Source organism: Dromiciops gliroides, chromosome 6 (genome assembly GCF_019393635.1).
Source record: "Dromiciops gliroides isolate mDroGli1 chromosome 6, mDroGli1.pri, whole genome shotgun sequence".
NCBI classification, from domain to species: domain Eukaryota; kingdom Metazoa; phylum Chordata; class Mammalia; order Microbiotheria; family Microbiotheriidae; genus Dromiciops; species Dromiciops gliroides.
Window position 1 is genome coordinate 203402177 of NC_057866.1, and position 12988 is coordinate 203415164.

General features: G+C 35.3%; 1 long non-coding RNA gene across 1 annotated transcript in view; it reads left to right on the forward strand.

Annotated features, from left to right (window-relative positions):
* The first annotated feature begins 384 nt into the window (after nt 1-384).
* The window catches only part of LOC122730770, a 698032-nt gene continuing 685428 nt past the window's right edge, over nt 385-12988 (forward strand). The window contains exon 1 of the long non-coding RNA XR_006353545.1: nt 385-840. This is a non-coding gene — a long non-coding RNA (uncharacterized LOC122730770). The remainder of the gene's footprint in view (nt 841-12988) is intronic.

Genomic DNA, 12988 nt, shown 5'->3' on the forward strand with positions numbered 1-12988 from the left:
GGCCCCCGCCCTGGTCCTTTCCCTTTTCTCCTTGTCCTTTCCCCTCTACCCTCTCCTGGTCCCCCCCCCCCCCCAGCCCCGCCTTCCCCTAGCATCGCCACTCCACCCCAGCCGCGCGCACAAACACACCAGCAGCCCAGGCAAATTGGAGCTGTGGTCGGCTGCGGAGCAGCTTCGCTGAGCTGCAGACCCGAGTGCCTGGGACTGACTCCCAGCCTTGGGGAGGAGGAGGAGGAGGAGGAGCGGGGAGAGGAGAGAGGAGAGGGGAGGGGGGGAGTTCGGGAGAGGGGGAGGAAATAAATAAATAAAACAATAACCTCCGCGCCAATAAGAGCGAGGGAGAGAGAAAGCGAAGGACAGAGAGAGACACCGGCTCCTGTTCGCTCGGCTGTGAGAGGTGCTCCTTTGGCGCGCGGCGCGGCGCGTGTGTGTGGGTGTGTGTGCGTGTGTGTATGTATGCATGTGTGTGCGTGCGTGTGTGTATTCGCCCCGACTGAAACTGTAAAGTTCACACCAGACGTGTTGCTCTCTCCGCTTGCCGGGGCTGGGGCTGAGGCCGCCCCAACTTCACTTGCCCAAGTGACTGTGTGCCTTGCCCGGCGCCTCCCGTGGTGCTGCTGCTGCTGCGGTGGCGGCGGCTGCTGCTGCCCGCCCCTCCGGCCGGCAGCGGCAGCGGCAGCGGCGGCGTAGACGGCCGCCTCCTCCTCCCAGCACACCTTGGAGCGCGAGGGAGGCTGGCTTGCAAGGGGGCTCCCTTGCCAACCCCACCACTTACACCTGCACCTGACGACCACCTTCAAGCCACTTCCCCCCCGGGCGGTGCCTGGCGAGGGCAGAAAGGTACGTAGCACTTTTAAAAATTATGTCTATTTGTGCACGACTCCTACTACGCAGTGTGTATTTGGGGCTGCCGGGCTTCTTTCCCTTCCAGAAGCGGTCATCGTTTGTCAAACTTTGCCTCCATCCACCTCCTTCCTCCGCCAGGGGCAGCCACCTTCCCTGGGTAACCTGGGTTATCATTTGTGGACGGGAGAAGGGGAGGGGGTGGGCAGGATGGGCCGGAGACGCGGTGCATCCCATCCCTGCCAAGGAGGCTTCTCTCTAACTCGGCCGTCTGCTCTGTTTGGGGTGCCCTTCATTAGGAGAGCCTCCCCCTGCCCCCGCGATCCCCCGTGTATGTAGATAACGGTGCTTCCTGGTACTCCTACACCCAGAGGCGTGTAAGTTTCAATGAAGCCGAGGGAGAGCTTAAAGCAGGTGAAGTTTGATTGCCGCCACTCGACTCCCAGAGAGGAGTAACCCTTTCTTCACAGCAGCCCCAATTTGGAGGCGCGGGCGGCGGCGGCAGCCTAAGCATCAGAGCGGTGACCGGTGGCCGGCAGCACATTGTCCCGTCTGTGACAACAGATGGAGATGGGAGGAAAGTGCATCAGCCTTGCTGTCTGAACGTGACTCCCGTGCAACCTGCATTGAGGACCCGCGGACTGAGGGCTACTTGATCTTTTGGTAATTCTTGGATGGGGAAAACCTAATGTTGGTTTAAGAGATTTGTGTGCTTTGCTTTCAGGCAGTCTAAATAGTCCTTTGAAACTTTTGTCCTTGGAATTCCGTTCTTTAAAAAAAATTTAAAAAAGGAAGAATCTGAAACAGAGCAATAAGAAAAACAAAAAAACAAAACCAAAACGACGCCCCCCCCCTTATTATTGTTCTCAAAATCAGCATCATTTAAGGGTATTTTTAAAACCTAAGATGTGTCCGCCTAGCTTTGTAGTTTGCCTTGTCTGTAGCAAATCATTAATTGTGAGAATTGGGCATTTTTGTGACTATTTTGGATGTTGTTTATCTGTATATGGGAAAGTAGCATCTCTTAACTTAAAAAAAAGTCTTCTTAACTTTCACAGCTACATGGTTAAGGCTCGAGATTGTTGAAGCCACCTGCTGAATTAGTTCGTGTTACTTTTTAGGGGTTATCAGTTAGTGCTGGAAATGTAGGGACATCCAGCAGATGGAGCAGTGGAAAACTATTAGAACTAGGAATAAAAATATTTTTCCCTGTTTAATCAGAGGAAGAGCAAAAAAATTTTGTATGTATATGTGTTTATATATATATATATATATATATACATATATATATATACAAACATTTCAGAAAAAAGTACTTTGTTACTTATATGAAATTGCAAATTCAGTTTGCAAGTGCAATAAAGTATTTTAACAGTTATAGTAATACATGTATAGCATACATATTACATCTGTATATAAACTATACATACACTTACTCTGTATTCTGTCATGTTTTCTTTACCATATTTCTAATTACCTTTACTCCCTTCTCATTTTAAAAGTGGCTCACAGTGTAGCTGAAAATAATTTCCATTGCTTAGATGAAAGTAACTTCATTTTGGCTGGACTTTTTTAAGGCTATATAGAATCTGAATTATTAAGCCTAAAAAGAATTAATTGCCTAATTGCAAATTGTTTGGCAACTTAGGTGCAACAGATTTTGTACGTCCTGCTTTGAAACAACATACTTTATATCTTTAAAAGAATCTGCTGTTACAGTTGGAATAGAAACTGAGAAATTGATACAAGCTTTTCAGTAATTTTGTTATATTGGAGGTCCTTCCTCCAAGAATTACATTAATTATGTAACTTATGTGGCAACAGAAATCATGGCAGTCACAAGTTCTAATACATAGACAAAGGATACTGAAAATATTTATTTTATTCCTTTTTTAATATGCCTTTGCCAATATGAACACTAAGGTAGCAGTCATTCCTTTAATATATGCAATGTGGTTCATTTAGTAACTTGAAACAATTCATATACTTTCTCTGATTTATCTTCACAGAATGCTCTTCAAGTTGGCAGAGGCAAATAGTATTGTACCCATTCTAGAGATGAATGTACTGAGGCTTAAGGGGCTTAATGTGGCTTAATATACAGCTGCCCAGGAAGAGAGCAGGTACTTAACATGACACTGCTATTCCCTGGCTCTTTCCCCTGGGTTTTGCAGTAGGTAAGACAATGGCCCGGGAGTCATCTTCATATTTAGTCATAGCAGGGGGGAAAAGCCAACACAAAAATTTCATTGTTCATTACCAATATATTTAGTACATATAGATTTACCAAATGTACTAAGCATTTATTTCATTGTCCTTAGAGTTAGCACACTATGCTACCTAGGAAAATTAAAATAAACACATTTCCCCAAATTACAAATTCTTTATACTAAAATCCAAATGCTTAATAATGAAGTATATTTTAAATTGCTAGTGATTTTTTTAAATAAGAGAAGCACAGTACCCATGCATTTACAATATATGTTCATGTAGTAATTGTTTAAAAGTTAGTTCATTTATTTTTACTTATTCCAAAGAAAGTTTTATATTTGCCTTCCTTTGAGATTCCTAAAACAAAATGATCGAACCTCTTTTTTTTCTCTTATCTTAGTTCTCAGAACAGGAAGAGAGGTGGACTAGATAACTTTTAATGACTCCTCTAGCCCCAACACTCAATCCTCTATGCACAAAAGTGTAATTGCTTTGAATAATGTGAAATGTTTCATATCATCCTAAAATGACTCAAAAATAGAAAGTCCAAATATATTTCTTGATTTCTATACTCACCACACACGGCTCAATATTGGAAGGTTTTAGCTGTTAATTATAATTTAAAAATCAACCTGTAACTCTAAAATTAAATACAATGATTAAAATTAGTTTAAAAGTTTGGTACGATACAATAAAGAGAATGTAATAATAAGCTATACAACTTTGGTCATGCTCTTGCTATGTTTTTAGATAAAATACAACCAGGCATATATAGGTTTTCTTTGAAAAAACTACTCAATGAAAGGTAAACTCAAAGAATATGAAATGACAGTTATGTAAAATAGACTTTCTAATACACTATGGATCTGTGTGTGTGTATGTGTGTGTGTGTGTGTCTCACTCTGCCTCTGTTTCTGTTGACTTCTCTGTTTGTATGTCTGTCTGTCTCTGCTATCAGCTTTTGTGTCTGTCTTCTCATACTAAGTTGAGTTTCTTCCCTAAAGCTTATTTTAAATGCAGTGTCATATCCAAAGCATCTAATGTAGATCTAAGATTGCAAGGAATTCAGAGAACATATATCCAGAAGGGCCTGTTGGTAATGATGGTTAGTAGATAAGGTATGTATTGATGATCTGCTTGTGATAATCATAATATCTCTCTAGAAAACATCAGTGTTTACTCTTAGAGAGAAAATGACCTTATTAGAAATGGCTTCTCTAATAGGATCTATTTAATAGAGCTTATATTAACTTGAACCACGGTAATAATAATTGAAGATTAGAGATTACCAAATTTTCAATTTGATTAGTGTTCTTTTTGAAATCCCCTTTCAATGTTTTTTTTGACACCCAATCTCCCTCCCTCTGGACTTTATTATATATTATAAGATACCTGTTTTCTGTTCTTTTAACAATTAAAATCATAGTTGTTGGATTTAGACCTAAGTATTTCCCAAATTAATTTTGAAAAACCCTCTAAAAGTGTAAAAAAGACCAGAAGAAGAAAATCTTGGGTCCTTTTTTTCCATCTCTCTTTCACTTCTAGTCATAAATATGTTCAGTTTGTTATTAAAAAGTTAAAAATCAGTTTTAAAATATAAAGAGAGCTGTTCTTCAAATTTCTATCTTGCCATTACCCCTTTTTGATATGCTATGCAATGTTATGGGGCAGAACATGACTTTTACCTATGATTTATAAAAAGAGCTTTTTAAAATTAAGTTGAAGATTGTTTGAGTTTCTTAATTAGGGACAAGAAAAATAAATATTTGAATAAGGAATTAATTTTTATTTAAAAGTAAATCCTATTCTCGGCAGACAATGTATGTATAGCATTCTTTGAATAAATATATGATACAAGTTCATACTAAGGTAGTGAAGTTTTCAACCCATATCCTATGGCCTAACATCAACATTAAAGAATCTGAGTACTATCTATTCTAATGATTATATGATGGTGAAATATGCTTCAACTTTTTCTCTAGTTCATTTGACACAACTGCACTCAAAATTGTGCTGGTTATGTTAGCTTTTACTGAACTATTCAATTTTAACAAGAAATGTGATATGAAAACTCTATTTATAGCGTACCATTAGGTGTGCATCTCTAATATACTTTTCCCATGAAGTAATTTGGGGAAATATTTCCCTTAAAATGCAACATTACTGATTTTCTATAATTATTTTAAAATAATTGGTTCCTTTAAGTGGCTTATCTTTCATTTCATTCGCTTTAGTAGATCTGTATTGTTTGTATGAAACTTTTTTCTCCTTTTTTCTTTTTTAAAGTTGATTTGGGAAGTTATCACCACTATCTGATAATCAAGGGGAAATCCCGAAAGGGGAGGTGGTATAAGGATTTTCTATAGTGTTAATTTAGAATTAGAACAGTCTAGTGAGATTTAAAGTTTTCTCTGTACATATCAGAAACAATTTTAAATTTTGTACATTTAAAAAGTGTTCATTGAAAGGGGGTATAAAATGAAATAGGATTTGTATTAAATGACTATTTTTATTTTTTGCTACAGCATGGATTTAAAAATTAAGTTCCAAATACAATAATCCCACCTGTCTTTTGAGTTTACATTTTGGAAAGAGGAATTAGTTATTTGAACTTGAAAGAAATGAATTCTAAGAATGATCAAGGAGAACATGTCTTTAATAATTGTATCATTTGCACATATTTTATGTGTTCAAATTATATGTATATTACATACACATATGTGTATACACATATGTATATATAATGCTTTCACCATTTCATCTGTGTACAATTTTCTCAAATTTATTAAAAATTCAAGGAATATAGAAATGTCATTGATCAACTTCTATAAGAAATGAGAAACAAGCAAACAGCAAAATTGCACTTTCAATCTTAAGCCAGTTCTATTGGTATTGACAAATTAGAAGATGGAAAAATAACATCTGCCTTATTTATATCCCTTTTTAGTTTGCCTAAATTATAGAAGTTGATAGTATCTCCTATATCAGAGTCTAATGCTCTATAGTTTACTTAAAAAATTCTAGTAATAAATAACATACATTCAATCAAACATCAGTTGCATATACAAGCATGAACCCATTGCTCCTTTTTGAATTCCTCTAGTGACCTTTTCTATTACTACTATGGTATATATATTTATATCTATCTATATACTTATTTTATATATCTACCTATTTATAAATAATCATATTTTATGTAAAACAATTAGTATCCAATTAGCTGTTTACCATACTCAGTAGGTGAGAAAAAATATCAATTTATAGTTCTTAAAAAAGGTTTTTTTTGGTATGGATGACCGAGTGGCATGAACACTTCACATTCCCTTATATTCTTTTATCTGACCCAAAATCCTAGCCATGAAACTTTGTTTTGTGGGTTTTTGCTGTCAGTTGGAAATTTGGGTTGATTTTGATGTGCTTTTGTTTTTCAGGCATTTATTTAGTAATATTATAGTGTTCATTATTGTTAATTCATTAACAAATTACACAGTTTTTACTATAATATTTTCTACTTTGTAGCCAAATCAATGGATTCACAAAGTCATAATGAATTAGTAAAGATTCATTAGTATTTATTGTATCCTTTTAAAATGTGGAAAGTATTTTAATTATAGCTGTTATATTGCAAGTGGAACATGGATTAGCTCTCAACATTTATCCATTAAGAAATGTGAACAAGTTGTTGATGAATGTCAACTTCATTAATTAAAAGATCACATTTCTAGATGTAAGCTGTGGGTGTACTTACACCCACCAAAAACAATCTGTACTTGAGTTTCTTTGAAACTTAGGGCTCTTGAGCATGGTTTCTTAAGATTTTTAAATAGTTCAATGGTAATTAATATATACTACCAGTAAAATAATGTAACAGGATGATATCCTGTTTAATGTTAAGCAAAACTGTTACTAGAAAATAAATGTGGTAAAGTCCATATGTTACTTTCGGGATCCCCAAAATAGAAAAATGGAATTCTTCTTCTTAAAATATAAACTTAATCAATTATATTTTATAAGGGGAAGCACGCAAAAACACATTCAAAAGAACAAATAGAAGCAAATTTTAAAAAATATGTTTATTACATGAAGTCCTATTGGATTATCATCAATATGGCACATTTAAATTTTCCTAAAATTTTAGAAGATATTTAACAGTAATCATTAAATGCATGAGGATGGTACATATTTCTTATTTTCTCTTTATTTAATTAAATATATATTTTTAAAATTTTGTGACATTTTGAGTGTTTAAAATTAGTTTTATTTCATGATCAAGTTAAATATGAAATTCAAGTCAGCTAGAATGAATTAGTTCAACATATATGGGTAAATAATTACTATCCATATGATTCTATATATTTGTACCTACACCTCTATGACACATATATGCATGTATGTGTACAAATTAAGACACATATGCTAACATTATCACTTAAATTTTGATTATGTAGTGTAGTGTAAAAAAACTTTAGTTGTGTAGCATCGTATTCAATATGTGTTTTTACATGAAAAGATGGCTTTACTTATTATTTATATGCATGTATGTATATATGAGAGAGAGAGACTAACCATTGAGGGGATTTTTTGAGATTCACTTTAGCTCAATAAATAGTTGGATATTTTAATGTAGTTTATTAACACATTCTATAAAGGCATTTTATTTAAAGATTATTGCGTATAATTCTGAGATCTTGTAATTAGCCAAAGGTTTCTTCTTTTTTATGTCAATAGCTGAGGATCAAGCAACCAGTTAAAAGCTGATTAATTTGTTGATATTTATAGATTAATCATTTACCCATTATATTAATAATCTATTTTAAATTCGTATAAAAAACTAACAGTTTTTATAATTGGCAATACGTCAGTGAAGCATATGGTACTGTTTAAAAATTTAGACTCTTAAAATAATTGAAAGTATTTAGTTTGACCAGAAAATGAAAACAATTATAAACAGTTTGCACATGTATATTAAATTACAGTAGTGAGGCAAATTAATCTAAATAAAATAAAATTTTAAAACATTACCAAGTAGTATTTAATTTTAAAGCATTCTCTGAAGATAACACGATGGTAAACCATTACATATATAGCTTAAAAAAGTTTTTATCTTTAGTATTCAGAAATTATGCTATCGACAACACTGGGTTCTGTGCTAGAGCTGCTTGACATATCTGTTGAGTGTGCACTTGAAGGATTATGATCGTAGAGATCGCACCATGATATGTCTGTGCAATCTGATGAACAGTTGACATTGGTCAAAGTTTACAGCTTGAACCAAAACCACATATAGTATTTATTTTTAAATATAATATAAGGCAATATTATTGTTGAAGTGTTTTGTTGAATATTTAAATCTTAGTTTTAATTATGCATTATTACTTAAGTTTATTAGTATCATGAAAGAGTAAATTATTGCAATACTCTGATATACTGAAAATATTTATGACTTGAGAAATGGGCTTTGCTACTACCTTAATTTCTGACCTTGCATAAGTATCTGGGCTTCTCTTTCCTTAAATGTAAAACAGAAAGTTCTTTTCCATCCCTTAAATTCTAGGATTCATAACACAGGATCTTAGTACAGTGTCTTCACATGAGAAGGAATGAGTATACAAAGTGTTCCAACAGTCTCAGTGAACTTTTAAGGTTCAAAACTTCATTAAAATTTTTGGGACACCATGTATATGACAAAACTTTTACGTATCTCTGATATTTATGAAATCATAAACCTTCAACAATGGCTTATAATGTATAACCCTGGCAATTATCTTTGGCTAGGTTTTTGTAGAGCTGAATTTTTAACTCAGAAACCTTTGTCAGTTTGGTGAAGCCAAATAAATAAAGTTTTCAAATAAGTAAGTTTCATCAAATTACAAAGAAAACAATAATATTGGAATAGAGTTATCAACATATTTAAAAATAATGGGTATCCCCAAAGTCTTAGGGCCATTTTGAGCAATTAATGTTTAGAACATCATTAAGAATTTTTGAACAGCCTTTAGAAATTCACAGACCTCATTTTGAGAATCCTCGTCCAAAAGGATCAATTCACTTATCTACCCTCTGGTTATTAAAATAAAAATTAGGTAATAAGGGTATTGGGGAATCAAAACAAATCTGTCGTTTTGTTTTGTTCTGTTTTGTTCTGTTTTCTTCCTGGTTTTATTTATTTATATTTTTTATCTTCCAGGTATATTTTTGGCTTTTGTTTTTGAAACTGGGCTTCCCTTTAATATACAGTCTGGAACTGCAATCACTACTCATGGACCTGATCACATTTCTGATCAGAACAGGAGCTTTGACCTACTTCATTTCCTATCTGCATTGTTTTGCTCCCTTTCTAGGCAGCCTAGTGGCTGTCTGAAAGCCGTGGCTTCATCATATGGGCAGTAGACTTACTGTGGGTGCTTGATCAACTTAGCCCCATCCAGCCAGGTAGCAGGAATTTTCAGGTCTATGCCCCTACCCTTCTCCATAGTAGGTTTTAGGTTCTATGATGCTCTTAGTCCAATGAAATATTTGAGTCATTTGTTAGTAAAGCCTTTTTTTCTGCTTAAATCCTACTGAAAGCTTTTCAGTTTGCCATTCTTTCAATATTATCCTAGTTCATAATTTCATACTTCATTGCATTTTTATTTGGCAGATACACACATGAAGAATGATGCACCAGTATGATTACTGACTTAGGCTGTTCCATTCGATTTTCATGCATGCATACATACACTTATAAATTAATTTACAAAATTTTTATCCCAAGGCATTAAGACTACTTTCACATCCAGACTCTAATGTAGATCATTCAAAAACAGTGTAAATATATTCAATCCATTCCATTTGTCTCCATTGTTGTTTGAGAAGATGAGAGCACAGATCCACTAAATCCCTAAATTGACAATCACGTATTTGCTGAACAGTCTATCATCATTTCTTATATTTTTTAGAGATTACTATTTTGCAGCAGCTCATTTCACTTTGGTCCCCTCGTAGTGTCTCATGTTCAAAAAGCCTTCTCAGATGCCTTGCTTTGTTGATTCAGTTATTAGACATTCCATCCCTTCACTATGTTTGGAGTAATTCAACTTTAACCATGATTCTTTGTTTCTCCCAGGAGTCTCTTCACCAAATATCAGTGACTCTGACACTAAGGAAGTGAGAACACCTAGAAATTTAGTATTAATATTGCTGCTTGTCATATCTGATTCTTTTACTTGTCTCTTAAATATTGTTTTCAATTAGATCACAAATTCCTGAAAATGCTTATTTTTTATACTTCTTTTGTATCTTTATCATCACCTAGTTATATACGTAGTAGGTATTTAATAAATTTAATGAGTGTGTTGACTGCACAAATCACAACTGATTTGTAAATTGGCATGTGGTATTATAGATGTCAATTTATCTAAACTGAATTTTTGCTAAATTTGGAATAGTCATAATTTTACCATGTCGCTATATAGATCACAGATGAAAGAATGTTGATTAACCACTATCCATCCATTGATTGAGGGCAGCTAGGTGGTGAAGGGGATAGGGCTTGGAATTAGGAAGACTCATTAATAGCTGTGTGGCCCTGTGCAAGTCATTTAACCCTGTTTGCCTCAGTTCCTTATCTGTAAAATGAGTTAGAGAAGGAAATGGCAAACAACTCTAGAATCTTTGCCAAGAAAACAGCATATGTGGTCACAAAGAGTCAGAAACAACTGAAATGGTTTATCAACAACAACAACAAATTTCCTTCATTGTTATTTTTAAAATAATTGCAGTTACTCTTTTAGTTCTTTTCATACCTTTCTGATCCCTCTTTTCTGGTCTCCTTTATCAGTTTCTTATTTACTGCTCATGTCTTTAGCCTCACTATTTGGCAAGCTGTTCTCCTGGTTGCTCTTCTGTTCTCATATTATAATTTCTCTTTCAGAGATCTTACTGTCTTTTAAGGATTTAATTTCTATCTGATAGGTGTTCCCAAGTCATTCAATTGAACTCCAAAGTTCAGTCCTATATTACCAGTTGCCTGTTGGACTTATCTATATGTATATCTTGCCTTAAGAGCAACCTATGCAAAAAAGATCTAATGAACTCCCGCCTGAAAATGTGCCACTTATCCAAACTTTTCTATTCCTGACCAGACTACTACAATCTTCCTTGTCATCTCAGTTCATAACTCTAAATTCAAAATGTTTTTTTCTCTTCCTTCTACCCACCATAATCAGTAAGAAGTTGAGTATTATCAAATTACCTCCAGACATCACTTTTTCTCTATTTGCTCAGTTATCACACTAATTTAAGTGACCATCATTTCTTACCTGACCTATTGCAAAAGACCAACAAATGGTATCTCTGCTTTCCTGATTTCCAGTTTCCACTTTTCCAATCTATTCATCACATATTTGACAAATTTTTCTTGCCAAGTCAGGGGTTTGAAAATCATACACACACACACACACACACACACACACACACTCACACACACTCACACACACTTACACACAAAAAAACACACACACACATCAAACATTATTACATCCATGGCTCTGTTTCCTCTAAAATAAAATAGATACAACTTGCCTTAGCATTCAAGACCGTCCTGTTAGGCTAACATCTCCTTTTGTAGCCTTGTCTACTGCTGTTTCCCTTAATTCATTTTATATTGCAATAAAACTTTACCATTGGCTATGGATTGAGCTTGTCATTGCATATTTTGTTTCCATGATTTTGCACACTCTCTCCTCTGCACCCCCATGTATGAAATGTGCTCCCTTCTAATGACAGTGTTTTTTTAAAAACCTGTACCTTCTTTCCAAATGGATCTTGTCACTTCAGAGATTCCATCAATTATTGGTTATTTTTCTTCTCCAAAGCATCTTGTATTTACTTGTCTGTGTACATTGTATATCCCCCACTGTAGAATGTGAACTTAGAGAAAGGAAGAAATGTTTGGTGTTTTGTCTTTTTCAGACTTAGCTTCTAGCACATGGCTGCACTCATACTATGTGCTTAATAAAATTTGATTGTTGAATTCAGTCAAATGAAAATTATTATGATAGCAGTCTTTTTGGGAGCAGTAATTCTCTTAATATGATTCTTAACACAAGCAGAAAACACTGGTGACTTCTTGGAAACCTAGATGGAATATAATCCCTGGAGGTCAGGCAGCTTGACTTCCTGATGGATATAGCACCATAAAACTATAGAGAATGATGGCTTTCAACTTTTCACTCCTTTCTCATAAGGAATTCCTTGAAACAGTATTTTAAATTTTCTAATGAATGATCATCTGGGTTTCAGCTGGAACCTGCATGCAATTCTACGCTCGCAAAAGAGACAATTTTTATTAGCACTGGCTGGTCACCAACATCCTACTCTCCCTTTCCAAGTTCTTGTGTAAGTGCTTCTATTAAACATGGAGTGAGCTGACAGGTTTACATGGCCTTCCCTTTACCAGAAGCAGAAAAGGAATACCATAATGCCTTTCATCCTATAGGTTTGCATTTGGCAGACTTACAGGATCTCATAGTTGGAAGGGACCTCAGAAGAGATTTAGAACAACCTCTTCCATATCAATAGGGAAGCAAGGAGGTTCAGTGGATAGAGTGTCAGGCCTGGAGTAAGGAAGACTCATATTCAAATCTGGCCTCAGATGCTTACTAGCTGTGGGACCCTGGGCAAGTCACTGAACTCTGCTTCAGTTTCCTCATCTGTAAAATGAGCTGGAGAAGGACATTGCAAACCTTTGCCATTATCTCTGCCAAGAAAACCCTGAATAGGGTCACAGAAAGTGAGACATGACTCAACAACAACAACACCCATATTTCTAATAATCACTAAGTCTTCATGTGAAAATTTCAAAAGTATAGAAAACTATTACCTCCCAAGTTGTCTCATTCCACTTTGCAGTAGGTCATCCCACTCCCTCAATCTCTAAGACATACTTGGCAGA